Source organism: Halichoerus grypus, chromosome 5, assembly GCF_964656455.1.
Source record: "Halichoerus grypus chromosome 5, mHalGry1.hap1.1, whole genome shotgun sequence".
Lineage (NCBI taxonomy): Eukaryota > Metazoa > Chordata > Mammalia > Carnivora > Phocidae > Halichoerus > Halichoerus grypus.
In genome coordinates, this window is record NC_135716.1 from 2,760,229 (window position 1) to 2,780,180 (window position 19,952).

General features: G+C 58.8%; 1 protein-coding gene and 1 long non-coding RNA gene across 3 annotated transcripts in view; one reads left to right on the forward strand and one right to left on the reverse strand.

Moving 5' to 3' along the window:
- Positions 1-353: 353 nt before the first annotated feature.
- Positions 354-10,364, reverse strand: LOC144381810 (uncharacterized). The gene is made up of 2 exons (XR_013447648.1): positions 10,172-10,364; positions 354-2,029 (listed from the first exon to the last, which is right to left on the reverse strand). It is a non-coding gene; the product is annotated as an uncharacterized LOC144381810 (long non-coding RNA).
- Positions 10,365-18,302: 7,938 nt separating this feature from the next.
- Positions 18,303-19,952, forward strand: part of SLC45A4 (solute carrier family 45 member 4) — a 74,996-nt gene continuing 73,346 nt past the window's right edge. Inside the window, exon 1 of one of the 2 annotated variants that reach the window (XM_078071934.1) lies at positions 18,303-18,365. The gene's annotated coding sequence lies outside the window, so the exon portion shown is untranslated. The remainder of the gene's footprint in view (positions 18,366-19,952) is intronic. The other variant, XM_078071933.1, reaches the window with a different exon arrangement.

Consider the following 19,952-nt stretch of genomic DNA (forward strand, 5'->3'; position numbering starts at 1 on the left):
GATCTCAGGGTCCTGACATCGAGCCTGGTGTTGGGCTCCGCACTCAGCGTGCAGTCGGTTTGAGATTCTCTCTCTCCCTCTCCCTCTGCCCCTCCCACTCATTCTCTCTTGCTCTCTAAAAAATTAATAAATCTTGGGGCACCTGGGTGGCTCAGTTGGTTAAGCGACTGCCTTCAGCTCAGGTCATGATCCTGGAGTCCCTGGATCGAGCCCCGCATCGGGCTCCCTGCTCAGCAGGGAGTCTGCTTCTCCCTCTGACCCTCCTCCCTCTCATGCTCTCTGTCTCTCATTCTCTCTCTCTCAAATAAATAAATAAAATCTTAAAAAAATAATAAAAAATAAAATTCTTTAAATAAATAAATAAATCTTTTTAAAAATTGCACCAATTTCTTTTTCATTTTTATAACACGACCACAAGAGACTTTAAAGTGACTTCTGTGGCTGTCGGTTCCCACTGGAGAGCGCAGGCTACCTCTTCACAGAGGGAGCTTTCCAAATCTAAATCAGATCCGCCCCTCTCCTGCTCAAAGCTTGTCCGTGGTTCCCGCTGCCCTCAAAGAAAGTCCTTCATGCCCAGTGGATTTTGGTCATGACCCAGTGTCATTTCTCATGCTGGCCCCACCTTTCTTCTGCCCCAACTGCTCCCATCCCCTTGCACCTGGGAGACTTTGCATAAGCCATTGCCTTTGCCAGGAATGCCCTTCCCTGGTCCCTGCTCCCCCCCTTTGTCTGGAGTGTCACCTCTTCCTCAACACTCCTCTGACCACCTCCCCCGGCCAGTCCCATGGCCCCCGCCGCACCGAGCTGCCCTGGGCTTGAAGAGGTTTGATTGGCGGTGTACAATGTGGCGACCACTGAGGCAGCCAACCTCCTGAACGGAGTTGGTGAATCTCAGAAATGTTTCTGGAGCCCCGGTCTCATGCTGAGCTCTGATCCTGCCCGGTGCCTCCCAGCCGCCGCTGTCTGTGCTCCTGAGCGCTGGGCTGCACCGGGCTCCCGGCCCAGCCTCCCGGGCTCGGAGGTGAACCGTGAGGGCTGCTTCCCCAGCTGCTGAGCCCTGGGTCTTGGCAGTTGTTTTGTGTTTGTCAGGAGTGTGATGTGCTTTTTAATATTAATGCGATCGCCTACACTTCTTTGGAGGCCCACGTCTGCCAGGCTTTGTAGTGGCGCTCCACATACATTAATCTAAGTGATCGGAACCACCTCCCTGTATTAGTTTGCTTGGGCTGCTGTAACAAGCAGCACAGACGGGGCGGCCGCAACCACCACTGTTTACTGTCCCACCGTCTGGAGGCTAGAAGCCCAAGGTCAAGGCGCTGGCAGGGCTGGCTCTTTCTGAGGGCCGCAAGGGAGCACCTGTTCCTCTCCTTGGCTAGTGGACAGACAGCCGTCCCCATGTCCACACGGCCTTCTCCCTGCATACGTGCGCCCACATTTCCCGTCTTCTCAGGACACCAGTCATGGTGGATTAGCACCCACCCGTATGAGCTCACCAACACCAGCACCTCCGTAAAGGCCCCGTCCTGGGGTGTTGGGGGCCAGGACCTCAGCGTATGAATTTGGGGACACAGTTCAGCCCATGACCTTCTCAGGAGACCCTCGCCACCCTGTGTCACAGGTGAGGGAGGCCCTGGTGGCTATGAAGTGGGCCAGGACCCCGCCGGGGCAAGAGGGCCTCAGGGTCCCCTGCAGGGAGGGAGGCTCTGGGCTCCAGAGAAGGCGGATCCCCGGCTGTGGGTGAATTGAGTTTACCAGGGTGGTTGTCACAGTCCAATTTCAAAATCGGGGCCCTTGCAACAGCCTCCTCCTCCTCGACTAATTGGCTGTGGGTGCCCAGGGCGGTATCGGTTTCTTCTCCAGGTCCTGGGTGACAGTTCCCACAGATGGGCGCAGGTCCCGCCCTGCCCTCGGAGCGGTCTTGGCACCTTCCTTCCCGACTGCCCCACGCTGGGGCCAGGATGCTCGTTTCCTCCAGGCAGTGAACCAGGCAGGCCTCAGGTCCCCTCAGTGTGCCCATCTGGAAAATGGGCTGAAAAGAGGATTGAGTTAGTGCCCCTGGAGCACCTGGAACAGGAAACTCCACAGTAAGTGCCCCAAGGATCTTTGTGCAGAGCAAGCATCTGGAAATCCCCCTGTGGGCCACCTTCCAGTGCTGCTGACCTCCACCCACCTCTCTCACATTCTTAGAAACTGCTGGGGGGAGAGGGGCTGCCTGACAGCCTCCGGCAGAGAAGAGCAGGCTGGGGGGGGGGGGGCTGGACCTCAGGCCTGGCTAAAAGTCCTCACCTCCTCTGCCCTTCCTTGCCCCCCCAATTCCCAGCTGCTGAGTCACCGCCCCCAGGGAGGCCTCCCAGGAGCTCTCTAGGCAAAAGCCTATTTTGAGCTGGTCTTGGCGGCGGCAAGGGAAGCCTTTGTGAGTGAGGTTGCGTCTTAGTTTAGTTTGGATGGTGGGGAGAGCATGGGCAGGGCTGGGTGGCATTCTGGAAGGACCAGCGTATGCAACAGCTGGGGGTGTGGCTGAGCGCGGACAGCAGCCCCTCAGGAGTGCCCCCCGCACTGCCCACCCCCCACTAGGGCTCCAGCCCTCCCAGGGGGCTGCCTGGCCTAGAGCAGACCTCCAGGCCTCAATATCCTTGCACCGGCTGTTCCTCCGGCTGGAATGCTTTTCCTTGCCCATTAATAGAGCAGGCCTTCCTTACCGCCAGGCTCACACAGCACTCGCGCCAGGAGACCTCCCGGAGTCCCGGTCTTCATCACACAAACAGCCTCACGCTCTGGCTGCACTCTCGCCCGCACACCACAACCCTGCCCCATTTCACAGGTGAGGAAACTGAGGCACGGAGAACCAAGAGCCCACGTGAACTCACACAAGGCCCCGGTGTCTTTGTCTTTGAGTCCTTCACTTCCTGGAGCCCGCTGCTGGGCTCCCCCTGCGGGAGGGTTGGAGGCCCACTGGGGCCCATGGGATGGAATCCTGGTCAGTGGCAGGTCCCACGCTGTGCCACATGAAGCGGGCCACGGCCGTGTGAGGCTCCGACCAGGCCAGGGCAGCCACCGCGGGGCTGAGGCAGCTGTCAGCCATGGGGCTTCAGTGTCTCTTCTGGAAAGTGGGGTCTCGGGTGCTCCTGGGATCACGTTGAGGGGCTGCTGTCATCTCCTCTGGGCTTTTCTTGTGAGTGCAGCAATGCGGGCCTGCCCCGTGCTGCACAAGACCCCCGTCCTGCCCCCGGGAGCGGGGAGTGAGCGCCTGCACTGCCCCCTCCCCACCCCCCACCCCACACCCCCTGACCCCCTGGGCTGTGGCTTCTGAGGCTGGGACACTGCAGGGCCCCCCCCCCCCCCCCCCCCGGGCAGAACCAGAACGGGTGGAACACTCAAATTTCAAATCAGCCTCAGGGAGTCTGGAAGGAGCTCCTGTCTCAGGGGGGATGAAGAGTTTGGGTCTCATCCCTGGTCTCTGTCACCGTCTTCCTTCAGTGAAAGCATTTCTATCCTTTTGTTTTGTTCTCTAGTTTTTGTGTGGGTTTTTTGTTTTTGTTGTTTTTTAAATTTAAATTCAATTAATTACCATGTAGTGTATTATTGGTTTCAGAGGTAGAGGTCAGTGATTCATCAGTTGCATATAACACCCAGTGCTCATCACATCCCGTGCCCTCCTTCATGCCCATCACCCAGTTACCCCATCCCCCCAACCTCCTCCCCTCCAGCAGCCCTCAGTTTGTTCCCTAGAGTTCAGCGTCTCATGGTTTGTCTCCCTTTCTGATTTCGTCTTGTGTCTACGGCCATACCACCCTGAACGCGCCCAGTCTCATCTGATCTCGGAAGCTAAGCAGGGTCGGGCCTGGTTAGTGTGCGGATGGGAGTGAAGGCACTTCTGTCCACAACCTCGTACACCCTCCCGTCCTACGGCCCAGGGGGTGGGAGTGTTAGAACCAGGATTCCAGGTGGCAAAAGGGGCAAGTGGCTGGGCACTCTCCTGTAGAGGAGGAGCCTGGTGCCCCGAAAGGAGGGGCCCCTGAAGACTCCCCCAGGGCTGCTGCCGGGCCCAGGGGTCCGCAGGGCGCCAGGTGCAGGCAAACCGAGCATCAGGCTGCCAGTGGGCTCTCTGCACGGCTCATGGGTGGAGAATGGATGGAGAGTGACCTCAGCTTGTGCGGACCCCCATGGGGGCCCAGGTGGGGGCAGCAGGAAGGAGGGGCCTCATCCAGCTCCCGTGTCTCTGAAGCTGCCTGAACCCTTGGGCCCAGGGCCAACTCTTGGGAGACATGAACTCCAGAAGCAGGCAACCAGAAAAGGGGCAGAGGTCAAAAAGGAAAGCAAAGGAAATGCCCGTGCAGCTCTGGGGTGTACCTGCGGACTCGGGCATGGACCGTCTCGGAGCGCCTGTGCGTGTGAGCGAAGGACAGGCGCGTGCGCCCTCCGTGCGCTGGGAGGCTGCAGGCGCTCCAGAGGGGCGTGGCGCCCAGGCTGGATCTGGGGGCACGTGTAGGTGAGCGTGCTGGTGGCTGAGGATGGTGTGTGGGTGTGCACATGCTTGTGCATGCACGTGTGAGTGTGTTTGCCTGCCAGGCTGAGGGCAGAGTGTGTGCATGTCAGCATGGATCCCCATCTCGGGCCCCCGGGGGTCCCCCCACCCGGACAAGCCACAAGACAGTCTCCATGAAATCAGAGAACTGAATGGAGCGTGCTGTGTGAGGGCCACATGCCAGTATGGTGGGGAGACCAAGGCCCGGAGAGGGGAAGCAGGTCGTCTGACTCCACAGCTAGCAGAGTGTGGAAGGGACTGGAATGAACGTCTGCTTCTGATTTCAGCCCATGCCCCTTGGACCGCCCCCCCCAACTAGGGCGTGAAGCCCCAGGGGGTCAAGTGCTAGGCCGGCACTTGGAGCCATCACTCCAGCCTCCCGCCAGGCTTCTCTGAAGGACGTTCATTGCCTAAAGTTGCAGATGTGGAAACCAAACCCCTGACCAGCGACGTGACCATCTGCGTCCCAAGTGGGGCTCCCCACCGCACACCTGCCTCAGGGGCGGTGCGGGCCCTGGGCCCCCGTCACCCAACACCTGGGCTCCCTCACAGGGCTGGCAGGCTTGAAGCCTGGCACAGCTTCTCGAACCCAGGGCCCTCTGGACACCGAGGAGGGTGTCCCACGACCCTGCACTCACCGGGGCCATGGCCGCAGCAGACTCTTGGAGAAAGCGGGCGGAGAGGGCGGCGGGCAGGTTCCCCAGGTGTGGGGCACGGGCAGGGCCAAACCAACCCAGCAGGTTGGGCGGGAACTGGGTGGGCCTCCTTCCATCTCCGCGCCCCACCCCTGCAGGAGGTGGTAACCCTACTCCTGGCCCCGAGGACAGCCTGGGGCAACGAACAGAGAGGTCAGGGCTCTGCGGTCGCCTGCAGCGAGGCCAGGCCACGGCTGCCCTCAGCCTTCCCTCTGCATCAGTCCATGGAGATCAGAATGTGGTCCTCGGATGGAGGGTGAGGAGCAAGGGATAAAAAGGGCTGAGCACAGAGTAAATGCTCAGTAAACGCCCTCTGTGAGTTCAGGCTCAGGTGACGCTGTGTCTGAGAGAGTGACAGGTCACACCAGCGGGAGGCGCCCAAGCAGGAGTGGGGGTGGCAAGCAAGGCCCTCTGGACCCACCGGCCCCCCACGTGCCTGGTCACTGCCGAATTCAGACACAGGGCACCCCACATCTGGCCCCTGGCACAGCGCCAGGCTCCATCCTGGGTCCTGACAGCTCCTGGGCTTCAGAGTTCCAACGCTGGGTCCCCGGTCCAGAGACCAGCCCTGGCTCTGCCCGCTGATCGGGTGGCTTCCGAGCCATCACTGACCTGCTCTGGGGCAGTTTCCTCCTCTGAGCAAAGGGAATCCTCGTCCTGGTGCAACAAAATGGGTTCTTGGAGGATTGAATGAGCTCTTGTGGTTGTGTAGCCCTGGCCCAAAGTACCCCCAGCCCTGCCTGCACCCCCCGGCCCCCCTGCTGCTGGGCCTCAGAGCCCCCCCTCCCCATCAGTAGGCAGTCTGGGAGGCAGCCCTGCCCCTCTGACAGCCTGGCTGTCACTCCCAGAGCCCAGCCTCACCAGCAGCTGCCCTGGGGGGGGATGGGGTCTCGTGAACGGGGTGGTGGGAGAGCGCTGGAGTAAACCGAGGGTCTGGTCCAGGGACCGGGAGCAGGGGAACGGAAGGGGGCTCAGCAGCGGCAGGACCTGCTCTCATCGCGCTTGAAAAAGATGACTCTTCAGCTCTGTGAAGGGGGGTGTGAAGTGGGCTAGACTGATGCCAAAGCTGAGGTCTGGGGCCAGTGGGAGGCCTGGGCCCAGCAGGCAAGGGACCCTGTCCTGCACACCCCTGCACAGATGGCACAGCAGAGGGTCCCCAAGGCCAAGGCCAGAGGTGGGGGGTGGGGGGCTGGGGGCTGCAGCGACCTGGCCAGTGGGTCAAACACTCAGAGGCGGCACTGGCTGGGAGCCCTGCCGCGGAGTCCTACCCACGTCCCAGGCCCCCACCGCAGGTCCCCTGCTGATGGTGGGCTTCCTTGGGCTGTCTGCACCCTCACCTACTCTGCTTGTCAGCCTCAAGCACTCATTCCTTCCCGGTGTCTGTTGCCTTCTGATCCACCCAAGGTGGCTGGCCTCTGGGGCAGGGAGTGCTCACCAAAGCAGTCATCCTCTCCTGGGGCCGCCTCCGGGCCGTGCAACCCTGGCTCCCTGTCCCCATGAGGCTAGCCCGGAAGGTGCTTTCTGATAACTGAGTGCTGTTTGTCCACAGCCCATGGTATGGCCTGATGCTGGCCAGGTGCTCACCTTGGCAACCAGATTCCCTTGCTCGGAGCCGCCCAGCCTCCAAGCCTCTGCTCAAGCAGCATCCTCCGCCTGGAGCGCCCTCCCATCCACTCCCTCAAAGGAACCCGGCTTCAAAGCCTTCTCTAGTAAACCTCCAGTCCTGGGGTGGAAATATGTTCCTGGCCCTTCCTGGGGAGTCTCTCGTACAATGGAAACTTGACTGAACCAACTGGGAGACGGGAGGTCCGTCAGGGCCAGGACTGCTGCTGAGTGAGCCTTGAGTCCGAAGCATCTAGTACAGTGCCTGGCACAGAGCACGTGACTCGTAAACGAGAGAGAAAGATGAATGGGGCTAAACTGTGCAGAGGAGAGACCCATCAGCCCTGAGCTCACTGCAGGCTTGCAGCTGCCCCACCAGCCTTAAAAGCACCAGCCCCGTGCTGAATCCTGATCCCATCACAGACTGACTCCCGATCCATGCTGAACTCTGAATCCTAGTGACATACTAAACTCTGATCCCAGTCCCAGAATTAATTCTGACCTTGCTCTGACTGGGTCGTGATCTTGACCACACACTGAGCCTTGACCCTGATCACACACAGAGTCCTGATCCTAGTTACATACTGAGCCCTAATCCTGGTCACACTGAAACCTGATCCTGGTCACACACTGATGTTGACTCTGATCACACTCTGAGCCCTCTTCCTGGTCACACTCTGAGCCCTGATCCTGATCACACACTGAGCCCTGATCCTAGTCACACACTGAGCTCTGATCCTAGTTGCATACTGAGCCCTGATCCTGATCACACACTGAGCCCTGATCTTGGTCACACACTGAGCCCTGATCTTGATCATATACTGAGTACTGATCTTAGTCACATACTGAGCCCTCAACCTAGTTACACAGTGAGCCTTGACCCTGATCATATTCTGAGCCCTGATCCCCATCATATACAGAGCCGCAATCATGGTCACACACTGATGCTGATCCTGATCACACTCTGAGACTTGATCCTGGTCACCTGTGAGCCTCAATCCTGGTCACATTCTGAGCCCTGATCCTGATCACACACTGAGCCCTGATCCTAGTCACATACTGAGCCCTGATCCTTGTTCACATTTGGAGATACATAACCTTGGTCAGACATTGAATCCTGACCTTGGTTATACAGTAAGCACTGATCCTACCCTCAATTTATCACTGGCTCTAGTTTTACTGACTGAACCCTGACCCTATTTGCTCAGTGACTGAACCTGATCCTGTTTACTAGTCATGCCCCCTTTCCATATATCTGCTCCACCCCTTCCTTACCAGGCAGCCTGAAGAAAGAGGTCTCAGCTCAGTTCCACCCTGGCGCCCAGCTCTGAACCCAAATCAGAGGTGGGCCTGGGAGTGGTTTCCCAGGACTACAGATAGGGAGGGGCTGAGCCATGCACTTCCCTCCTGTCACCTGCTGCCTCCACCTTCCCAGCTGGCCCAGCCTTCCCCATTGCTCCCTCCTTACCTCCAGCGTGTTGTTGGGGGGATGACCCTGGGAACACGGCCCAAACACTCAGAGCTCCTTGGAGCTGGAGGAGTCAGTAAACACCATGGAAAACAGGCCTCCTGGCACCACTGCCTCGGAAAACGGGGTCAGCCGTCTCTGCAGCCTGCTGTTCTTGGCTCTGGACTCCAGTACCCCCAGCAACTTCTCCTGGGCTCTCCCACCGCAAGATCAGACAACACCCACCCTGCCACAGGTAGCCACCTAACACCTTCATTCAAATGACCTGCCTCTGCCCAATTTCAGTGGCCCCAGTTCCATTAGCACTTCATTGCTTTTGGCTGCAGTCTGCTCCCTCCCACTTTTTTTTTTTTAAGAAACCACAATTTGTGAAGCACCTATTACAGGCTGTGTCCCCCAAGCCTAGCTCAGTACAAGTATTTTTTTTTTTTTAAGATTTTATTTATTTATTCGTGAGACACAGAGAGACAGAACGAGAGAGAGAGAGAGAGAGAGAGAGGCAGGTTTCCCATGGAGCAGGGAGCCCAATGTGGGACTCGATCCCAGGACCCTGGGATCATGACCTGAGCCGAAGGCAGACGTTTAACCAACTGAGCCACCCAGGCGCCCTCAGTACACGTATTGACCGGGCCACAGCAAGCCTTCATTGGGTGAATGAAAGCTGACTCCCCTCCCACGCTTTCCTGGGCTTCTCACCAGAACCTGGGCAGTGAGGTCCTAGCACCCCATTTCACAGGTGGGAAAACTGAGGCTTAAGGAGGCTTAGACATGCTTTCACGGCTAGTAATGACTCTGCTCCCATGTCCCATGGCCCGTCCAGCGGTCAGTCCTGTGGCCTCGGCGTTTATCCAGAATCCCGAGCCTCTGCTCTGCTCACTGTCACCATCAGCTCTCCCCTGCACCATCACAGAAGCACCCCGTGGTCCCCCTGCTCTGCTTCCACCGTGCAAAGTTCGATGTGCCCCTCCTCCATCCTGACCCTCCTCACTCCTGCACCCACTCAGGGGCCCTTCCTGCCGCTCGCTGTGGGTGGCAGCACGGCGCCCTGTCCTCCTGCCTCGCCTTTCTTTTTCTTGACAGTGTTTATAACCATATACTCCTACTGTTTATTGGTTGCTATGTCTCCCCACCAGAATGTTAAGCCCCTTGAGAGCGAGGACTTGGTATGTTTGCATCATACACACTCACTGAGACCCGGGCACCTCGCAGACAATCTGTAGTATTTGCCGAACGAACGACTGCGTGAATGCATGCACAGGTGTGTGAACGGGCAGGAGGGCAGCAGAACCAGGATGCCGCCCATCTGAGTTCATTTCTAGAGGGTGTGCTATCCCCTGCGTGGCCTGGGGAGGGGGGTCACCTCCTCTAATGCACCTGACCCCTGCACCCCGAAAAAGGGGCATTTGTGAGCAGGGCCAGGACCTGCGAGAGGCCCCGACCTTCTCTCGTTCACTGCTCCTTCCTGCACTGCGCCAGGTGTGGATGTGTGCCAGGCTCGGCCCAGGGAGCCCGTGCCCCCGAGACCAACGAAGCAGGCAGAGACCAGACTGTGTGGCTGAGAGGGTTGCAGCATTGGTGGCTGGGGCCACGGCCAGGGCCCAGCAGGCAGGCCAGGGAGAGCTGCAATGAGGGGCCCCAGAAGGGCCCTCTCTGTTTGGGGGTGGAGGACAGAGGGGCAATGCCCAGCCCCCAGTGGGAGACCAGGCTGGCTTCTGGGGGGGACATCCTTGGGGCTGTCCCCTCCCCTCCTTCAGGTTTCTCCAAGTCCCCTTTGCAAGTGATCTTGCCTGACACTCCCCCACCGCCCCCCCAACCCAGCACTTCTCCCCACTTCCTGCTCGGCTCAGAATCCGTCACCACCTAACTTACCACCTGACTTACCGTGTCTGACCTGCTCCCTGTCTGTCCTCTCGCGAGGATGCGGCCTGTGGGAGAAGGGACTGTGTTCGTCTGTTTTCTGGCACAGCATCTGTGACAGGGCCTGGCACGGAGTAGGTGCTCAGTCAACGGTTGCTGAGTGAATAAATAACCAAATGGAAACACAGGGCAGCCCTTGGCACCCAGGAAGTTCTCAGTGAGTGTCAGCCATTGGTGGAACTGCAGCCCACGTGAGCTCACATCCTCCCCTTGCCTCTGGGGGCCCCATCTGCAAAACCCCATAGGTTCCTGTGAGGTTCAGTGAGACATGGACGGGAAAATACCTTGTAAGGTGTCGATTGCTCTGTAAATGGTGATTCAAGGCACAATCAAAGCCCAGCTTCATTTTTGGTGTGTGCTGGGGGAGGCAGGGATTACCATGCACCTGCGTGGTCTGGAAGGGCTTCCTGGTGGAGGTGCCCCGGGACAGGAAAACCCAAGGAGGAGAAATGGCACGCTGGCAAGATGAACAGTGTGAGCAAAGCAGGACAGAGTCGACCCAGAGGGCAGTGGGGGGGTGGTGGTGGCTGCCATCCAAGCAGGGGTGCCAGTGGGAGTTCTGAGTCGAGGCCTGGCTGAGGGCTGCCACTGGGCTAGAGCACCCCAGAGGCCCACTCTGCCCTTATTGATGTCAGCAGGTGGGGCCTGTGCCTCGGGCCATGGGTGGGGTGGCCCCACGCATCACCTGCCTTCACTCTTCATTCTGAGACGTTCTGCTCGACGCCCCACCCTGCCACCTGCCAGGGCAGCTGGCTCCCTGCCTCCTGTTCAGGTCACCCTGGTCATTTGGTTCCCGGCTGGGCTGAAGGAAGCCTGGCCCTCCCTCCCTCGCCGTCCTGGCAAGTGCACTCGCAATGCAGAGAAGATGCTGCAGCTTCTCCCCACTCTGATTGTCCAGGAGCTCCTCGCAAGCCCTCAACCTTGGGCAGAGGGCACAAGGACGCAGAGCCAGGCAGCCCGGGTTCAAATCCCAGCTCGGCTACTTACCTTCTACCTGCCACCTTCTCTCCCTGTGCCTCAGCTTCGTCTTCCAGCAGAAGTGCACACAAGTGCCGGGCGCAGGGCTTCGTTGGTGCTCAGTCCCTCACGGTGCCTGTCCATCATGCCCCAGGCACTTGAGTCAAGCCAGACAAGCATTAGCACTGAACTCATGCACCCATTTTGCAGATAAGGAAACCAAGGCACGGAGAAGCAAAGAGACTCGTTCACAGCCAGGACCAGCTGCATAATTTTTAGGCCCAGCGTCAAATGAAAAAATGGGGATTCCTTGTTCGTAAGCTATTAGTAATGGCAAGACAGCAATGGCAAAGCATTAAACCAAACGTGGGGCCTTCTGAGGGAGGGGCCCTGTGTGCAGCCCGCAGGGAAGGGGCGAAGCTGGGACTCGAACCCCAGCAGGCTGGCGCCCAGCTGTCCCCACTCCAGGACTCCTAGGTCCCCTTTAAAGAAGGCCTGTTGGCAATGGTGCCCCATTCTCTAGCAACTGCAGGTCCCACAGGGACTCAGACAAGAGGAAGCCTGGTCACCATTATTCTTCAGGCCCAGGCCGAGAAGGGCTCGAGAGGTGGGGGTTCCAGCCATAGGACCGTGGTGCCCGTGCGAGCGCGTGTGCGAGCGCGCGTGTGCGTGTGCGTGACCGTGCGTGTGCCTGCTTTCAGGCTTTGTGAACCCTCAGGAGGCTCCACCACCCCCAGGTACATTTCCTCCTGGGCCACGGCGTCTAACGAGCCAGCCTCAGCGATGGGTTCCTTTGGCGGTAGGCAGTGCCCTCTTTTTAAGAAGCACAGAACCCTGCGGGAGCGGGGGAGAGGGAAAAGCAGTCTTTGTTCCAAGGCTCTGCGGGGGCTGGGAGGGGTGATGAGGGGGTAGCCTGGGGGAAAAGGACCCACACGGGTCCTTTGGGGATTTCAGATGGCCGGCGCCTGCCGCGGGGTGCAGACCCCGTCCTGAAGGTCAGTCCCGCGTCCTGCTTCCTTCCCCTGCCCAGCCCAGCCCTCAGCCCCTCCCGGGCATGGGACAGCCGCTGCCTCACTGGGTTCTCCCATCCAGCTGCTTCCAGACCTCCTCAGGCCCCCGTACCCTCGGGCAAGAGGCCAAATCCCACAGCCTGGCATCTGAGACCCTCCAGCCTGGCTGAATCCTGTCTTATCCTGCCTCCTATTCATTTACGCTACAGTTTAGGTGTAGAATATACGACTACAGAAAACGTGTGCCCCCCCAGGCCCCCGGGGCCTTCAGCTCATCTCCCCCGCAGGAGGCCTCTCCCTGCCCTACCGCACTCATCTGGTCCCCCACAAGCTGGCCAGGCCTTTCCTAGTGTCTGCCTCTCCCAGGCCGGAAAGCCCCCCTCCCCAATATTCAGGGTGGAAAGTTGCCTCACTCTCTTGTGGAAACCCTCCGGTCTGCCCAGGCTGGGCAGGTAAGGGCTGTGCTGAGGGCCACGGCTGGTCTCGCCGGTGTCACGGCCACTCACGGAGCACGGCCTAGGTGCCTGGTGGGCTCCGTGCAAGCCTTTCCTCGTGCTCGACACGGCCGCCCCGTCCTCCAGGCACAGGTGTCCCGTCCACCACACAGATAAGGAAACAAATGCTGGGAGGGGGTGGGGCCCACCCAGGACACAGCAACAGTAGAAGAAGCCGGAACCTCTTCTGAAGTCACACTGTGGCCCCAGGTGACCATATGACCCCAGTAGCTATATGACCCTGGGGGACCCTATGACCAGATAGCCATATGACTCCTGGCAATTGTGTCACCGCAAGAAGCCCTATGACCCTGGTAAGCTGTATGACTTTGGGCAGCCATATGACTCCAGGTAACCATATGGCCCCAAGAAGCCATACGACCTTGGAAAGCTGTACGACCCCGGATAAGCCTATGACCCCAGGAAGCTGTATGACTCCAAGTGGCTTATGACCCTGGGAAGCTATATGACCTTGAGTGTCCATATGAACTCAGGTGGCTGCACGACTGGTCAGCTGTATGACCCCGAGTGACAATATGCCCCAGGTACCTTTATGATTCTGAGAAGCCATATGACCCCGGGCACTTCCAAGCCCCAGGGAGCCTGCTGCTCTCTTGCCCATCCCAGTGCCTGGAGGTCCTGCCGTGGCTTTCTCCCCCCTGGAACTGAGGTTACTCTGAAGGTCACTCGCTGCTCAGGATGCCCGGGCAGGCGTCGTTGTCCTCTCAGGCCTCACGTCCCAACGTGGGCAACTGGGAAGCTTGGCCTTGCTTTAAGACTTGGGACCTGTAGGGTGTGGACCCACCTACCCTGCATCGCTGGAGGTCTGCACCCCACACTCAGGGAGGGCCCATCGGCTCCATTTTGCCTTGGGACTCACAGAGGTTAGGCATTTGCCCCTAGGTCACACGGTGGGAAGGGGTGGAGCTCAAATTCCGACACTGGGCGCTCTGCTCTCTCCATCACACCTAAACCTCCGAGGAAGCCAGGAGCAGGGGAGGAGGGTGCCGTCAGGTAGACAGAGCTGCAAATCAGCACCCAGAGAACATGTGGAATCGGGCCTGGCTCAGAGCAGGTGCTCAGAAATACCTGGTGACAGCTGAGCATGCTAATTGAAACACTGGGTTTGGCAAGAGTTTATTTTAGAAAGTGTTACTGCTTAGGGGCGCCTGGGGGGCACCGTCCGTTAAGCATCAGACTCTTGGTTTCAGCTCAGGTCGTGATCTCGGGGTCGTAATATCGAGCCCCACAGAGCCCCTCCTCGGGCTCCACACTCCCTCTGCCCTCCCCTGCCACCGCTCCCCCCCCCAACCCACAGGCTCTCTCTCTTTCTCAAATAAATAAATCTTTAAAAAAAATAGAAAGTGTTGTTGCTTAAAAACAAGGACAGCTTTGCAAATGATCAGAGGGGGTACCCACCGAGGGCCACAGTCCTGGCTTCTGTGCTCTCTTCCCTCCGCTGTGCTCTCTTCCCTCCGCAGTCCCCCCTGCCTCACCCCCAGGGTACGGCCTGCAGCCTCCGCTGAGTTCCAAGTTCAAACCCAGGCCCTGTGATGCCCCCCTAAACCTGTCTGCTGATTGCCCCTCCATTTCCCCAACCCTGACCTGCCCCAAATCCTGCCCCTCCCAGGCCAGCACTCCCATCCTCTCTGCCTCCCTGCCGGGTCATGCCTCTGCAGGTGTCCTCAACCTGGTGGGGTCACACGATGGAGATGAAAGGTCTTGACCCACGGAGGCATGGCACTGTAGGGGACACATGGAACGCCAGGTCTGGCCTTCAGCAAGTGCCCAGCCAAGGTTGGTTCACATTGTTTCAGGAGTCTGTGGACCCCTCAGTGTCTCTCCATGGGTCCTCATTAAGAGATTCCTTTTCCCTTCCTTTCTGTCCCCCCTACCTGCAGACATGTCTGCAGCCCCATTGTGGACAGCCTCTGGGATGCAGCCATGAACCTGACCCGGTACCAGCCCCCTGGACAGGGCTTGCAGACCACTCGAGAGACAGACATGCCCAATTACAGTCGGGAATGATCTGTGAAGGGGCAGAGTGCCTCAGAGCTCATGGGAGGGAGCCACTCACTCCTGTAAGGCAGGACATCGAGAGGGCTTCCTGGAGGAGGGAAATTCCTGGCACGTCTCTGGAAACGGGCAAGGGTACAGTTTTATTAGTTCTTAGGCCCATGCAAGTCCATGGATGAGAAGGATACAACTCTGCTCCAAGGGGCCCCAGGTGAGGTGGGGAGAAGGCAAGGTGCACAAGCAGTGATGGAGATGTTGTCGTGCCCTGGGGTCCCTCCAAGTGTCCCAGGAGGTCAATGTGCTTACAAATGACGATATAGGATGGGCTCCACAATTTGTTAGAAATTATGAAGATTTTTTCAAAAGATTTATTTATTTACTTCAGAAAGAGAGAGAGACAGAGAGAGAAGGAGAGTGCTTGAGCCAGGGGTGGGGTGGAGGGGGCAGGGCAGAGGGAGAGGGGAAGCAGTTTCCCTACTGAGTGGGAGCCCAGTCCAGGGAGGGGTGAGGGTGTGTGTCCATCCCACAGATCACAACCTGAGCCAAAACCAAGAGTCGGACGCTTAACCAGTCGGCCACCCAGGCTCCCCAGAAATTATTAAGAATTTGAAGATAGTCACAGCAGAGCTGTCAACCAGGCATGGAGCGCTTGTTTCTGAGGTCGTACACCTGTGACAGGTAGGCGCCCAGGCACGCCCTGCTCTGGAGCCAGGCCAGAGTCCAGGTCTTCCTGACTCCAGGGCAGGAGGGCTTCTCGCATGTCAAGCTCCCTCCTCACAGGACTGGGGATCCTGTCATTCGAGGAGTGAGGGAGGACGACCTGCATGGCTTTGCAGGGCACCCCCCCCCCCCGCCGGGGCGGTTGGACAGCGACAGGCACACCTCACCCTCTGTCTTAATCAGCTCAGGCTGCTATAACAAGAATACCACCGACTGGGCAGCTCAAACATCCAATGCTTATTTCTCACAGTTCTGGACGCTGGGAAATCCGAGATCAGGGCGCCAGCATGCCTTCCCCGGTGCAGCGTGCAGAAAGAGAGAAAGGAGCTTTCTCTGGTCTCTTCTTACGAGGGCACTCATCCATCAGTAGGGCCCCACCCTCATAATCTAATCACCCAAAGGCCCCACCTCCCGATGTCATCCCACGGGGGGTGAGAGCTTCCACATGACTTTTAGGGGAACACAAACATGCATTCTGTAACACCCCTCCTGGTGGTGGCCCCTGGACGAGGCCCCGGCTGGCTAGGCTGGAAGAGAGCGCAGGCGGAGTGGCCCTGCCCCCAGCCCTCATGCACACATGCACGCACACACACATGCATGCGCCCCTGTGCAGGCGCATGCGCAGTGACCTTGCTCTCTGTCCATTCTGTTGTCAAACCCCAGACTGCAGAAGTAAATTAATCTGACGTTGAAATTTTCTTCACATGAAACCTTACGCATACACTTTTTTACACACGCATTCATTCGCTTTTTCAGACACATTTATGCAGGACCTACTATGAGCATACCCTATGCTGGGCTCCCCGGCCGCAGTGGCTAGCAAGCATTGCTTCATCAGAATGCTTCCCATTCTGCTATGGCATCCTTGAGGAGGGGGACAGGATCTTGCCGCCAGCTCCAGTACCCTGCATCTGGCGGGCACACGGCATACAGTGGGCACTCAGTAGTTGGTCACTGAATGAATGAAAGTAGATTTGATAAGTAGCATCATCTGAGGTGCAGTGAATAATTAAAGTTATTACGTCCTTACTTTGTGCTCCTTACTGTATCAAGCTTTTTTTTTTTTTAAAGCGTTATTTAATCCCCAGGACAACTTGTGAGGTAGGTGTTATTAGAAGGCTCATTTACGGAGGAAGGCTCTGAAAGATTACAAAAGGTGCCCAAGGTCACAGCATATCTGGGATCACCTCTGCCTCCATCCTCTGGCCATAGGAACCAAAAACCCAACAGAGGAGGTAGATAGACAGTTATGAGGTACCCACGATGTGTTGGGTGCCACTTTGGGCTCTTTATGTTCTTATTAACCCCTCATTGAAGTATGACATACACACCCATGTAACCAACACCCAGATCGGGAAATGGAATCCCACCAGCACCCCAAACACTCTCTTGGCTTCCCCCTCCTAGCTCTGGCACCCCTCCCCCTAACACTAACCACTATCCTGACTTCTACATACACTTACATACACTTTACCACTTTATGCACATGGAACCCTATATGCTTTGATGTCTGGCTTTTCTTACCTCAAAATCATGTGTGAGAGTCACCCATGTTGTGTGTGGTTGTAAATTATTCATAGCCATGCTAACATTGCACTGCACCAATAGGAGAATGCTGTGGATGTATCTGTTCTACGGCTGATGGGCATTTGGGTCCCTTCCCAAGTTTGGTTATTGCTATGAAGACAAAGATGATCACATAAGGTGTGCATCTAGGAGGGGATTGCGAGGTCATGGGGTTTGCATGCAAGCACTTGGAAAGAGCATCATTTTGCAACACCCCCCCCCCCCCAGCAGTGGGAGAGAGTTCCAGTTGCTCCACTTCCTCACCAACAGTTGATATTGTCAGATTTTCTCATCCTAACTGCTCTGGAAGCTGCGCGGCGCACCCTCTATTTCTAAATCCCTTCAGCGGCCCCAGGAGAGGGGTCTGATGATCTATGGGTTACAGGTGAGGACACCCAGCTCTGAGAGGCGAACTGGTTTGTGCACAGCCACTTCCACCCTGGCGAGGCACAGGGCATCCGCTTCTCTGTTGGTCAGGCTGCCTCCCCCAGCCTTGTCTCCCTGGGCTCCGACGTCGGGGCGGGGGGGGGGGGGGGGGGCGACCCATCCTTGGGACTGTAGCCATTCTGCTTGAGGGGTGCTACGAGATCGGTGTCCCTGGCTGGCACGGATCCTGCCCAGCTACCCAGACGGGACGCAGAGTGCGGGGGGATGGCCCACGGCAAGGTAGGGGGTTCGAGGAGGGAGAGCCAGAGAGGCGAGGCCAGGAAAGCGTCCTCCGCAGCACCTGGGGGCGGAGCCCACCCTGCTCGGTGCGGGCCGGGTTGGGGGTGGGGGGGGTGAGGGGAGGAGAATGCTCCTAGAGGGGATAGGCTGGTGAGGGCCCCTCTGCTTTCGGAGGGAAGGAGGCAGGGGGTGAGCGGGGGGAAGGGCGGGGGCTCTAGCGCGCGGAAGCTGGGGCTGGGGGCTCGCGGGACGCCCCTCCCCCGAGGAGGGAGGTGGGACGCAGCGAGGGGCGGGGCCGGATCGGGGCGGGGCCTGGGGCAGCGGGGCGGGGCGGGGCGGTAGGCGGGGCGCACTGAGGCCAATGGGCGCGCTCGAAGCCAGCCCCGCCCCGGCCTCCCGCGGCTGCTGCTGCATAGTCATGAGCGCAGGCCGGCGCTGCGTCAGCGGAAGCGGCGCGCGGCGGCTGTTTCCGACCCGATAAAGCGGCGTTGTCCCCGCGCGCCGGCCGCAGCCTCGCAGCGCTCCGTCCGCGCCCGCGTCGCTCGCAGACTGACCGCCCGGCCGGCCGGCCGAAAGCAGCCGCCGCCGGGCCCCGCCGCCGCCCTCGCCGCCGCCGCCGCCCCCCAGCGCCCGGGGCCCCGCGCCCCCGCCGCCTCCGCCCGGCCCGGCCCGGCCGCCCCGGCCGCCCCGCCGCGCCGCCGCCCCCGCGGCCCCGGCCGGAGGAGACAGGTGAGCGGCCGCCTCGCCCGCCCGCCGCCCAGGCCCCGCACCTGGGCGCCGGCACCTGCCGCTTCCCGCCTCCCCACCCCACCTCCGCGCGATCGGGCCTCGAGCTGTTGGTCCCGCTCCCAGCCCGCCCGGGCATCTCGTCCCCGGGGAGGAGACCCCCCCACACACACACACCCCGACTCCTCCCACGACCCGGCCGGGCGCGACTCCCGACGGGACTCCCGCCTCATCCTCGGCCTCCCTACTTCTCTCCCCGGGATGCACCTGCCCCTCGTCACTCCCGTCCCGGCAGCCTACTGGAGCATCCCGGGCCCCCTCCCCACGGTGTGCACCTTCCCACGGATCCGGCCCCCCCTTCGCCCCACAGCATTCCCTCACCCCCTGTTTCCTCAGGTTTCTCTACCCAGAGGGGAATCTGGAGCCTCGCCCCCTTGGCTCCGACCCCGTCCTGCCTCCTCGGCCTGACACCTATCTCCCAACTTCTCTGAGAGTCCAGCCCTTGCCTGTCCTCTCTGCCTGCCGTCAGCCCACCTCCCCTGCCCCCCAGCACACACGCGCTCAGCACGCCCATCCAGCGTTCCACACCTCCTGCTCCAAGCTGTCCCCTGGGCTGTGCCTGTGTTTGTGTCTCATGTGCTTGTCCTCCGGTCTGTCCCTTTGAAGACACCTTTATTTCCTGTGGCCAGGCTTGTCCCTGGAGGAGAGGGGCCAGTGCATCTGTGCATCCAGGTCCGGAGCCCCTGCCCTGCACATTTCTCTGCATCTCCGCACCGCTTCCCTTTCCCGAGCAGCTCCTCCTCCTGGAGCTCTCGAATTTAACCCATTCCTCCCCAAGGTGTGTTGCTCTTGATTGGGTTATTGGGGAGCACTTTCCAGCCGAGGTCTTTTCCAGGGGAGGTATATCAAAATGAGGGGGGGTGGTCTGGCAAAGGCCCAGCTTCTTGGTTAGCTATCTATAATGATTCTAGAAAGTGGAGGGTGGGGGGAGGGGCAGGGTTGCTAGGGAGGAGTGGGAAAGGGCAGTTGATCTCCTGGGGAGTGTGAGATTGTTTTGTTTTTCCAATGGGGGCGTTGATGGGCCAGACTGAGCCACCCAGCCCCATTGGATACCTCAGCTAATTCCAGCAAAAGGGGCCTTGGAGCTCCTGGTTATTGGGGCATCTCCTAGCCCTAGGTCCTGGGAAGGGAGGAGGGTTTGGAAGATGAGTGACTGAAGCAGTTGTTGTGGGGTCAAATGATTGTCAGAATCGAAGTCCATTTCTGCTGGGGAAACCCAGGTTGGATCTTGGCAGTGTTATGTGTATGTGCCCTGCACTTTCCTTCACTACGACCACCTCATACCACTCTCCGGCCATGGACAGACAGGTAGGGCTCCGGGGAATCTGTCATCTCTATTATTTTGTGCTTGAAAAAAAGGGGAAGAACATAAAAAGCTGGAGAATTGGTTTATTTATTAAGAAGTGTAATAAATGGTTGGGTGTCAAACAGTAATCCCTAACCTCTTTTAAAAAAATATGAATAATTTCCTTGCTCTTTGGCTAGATCTGAATTAAGTATTTGAAAAAAGAGAGTTTATTTGAGGCTTGG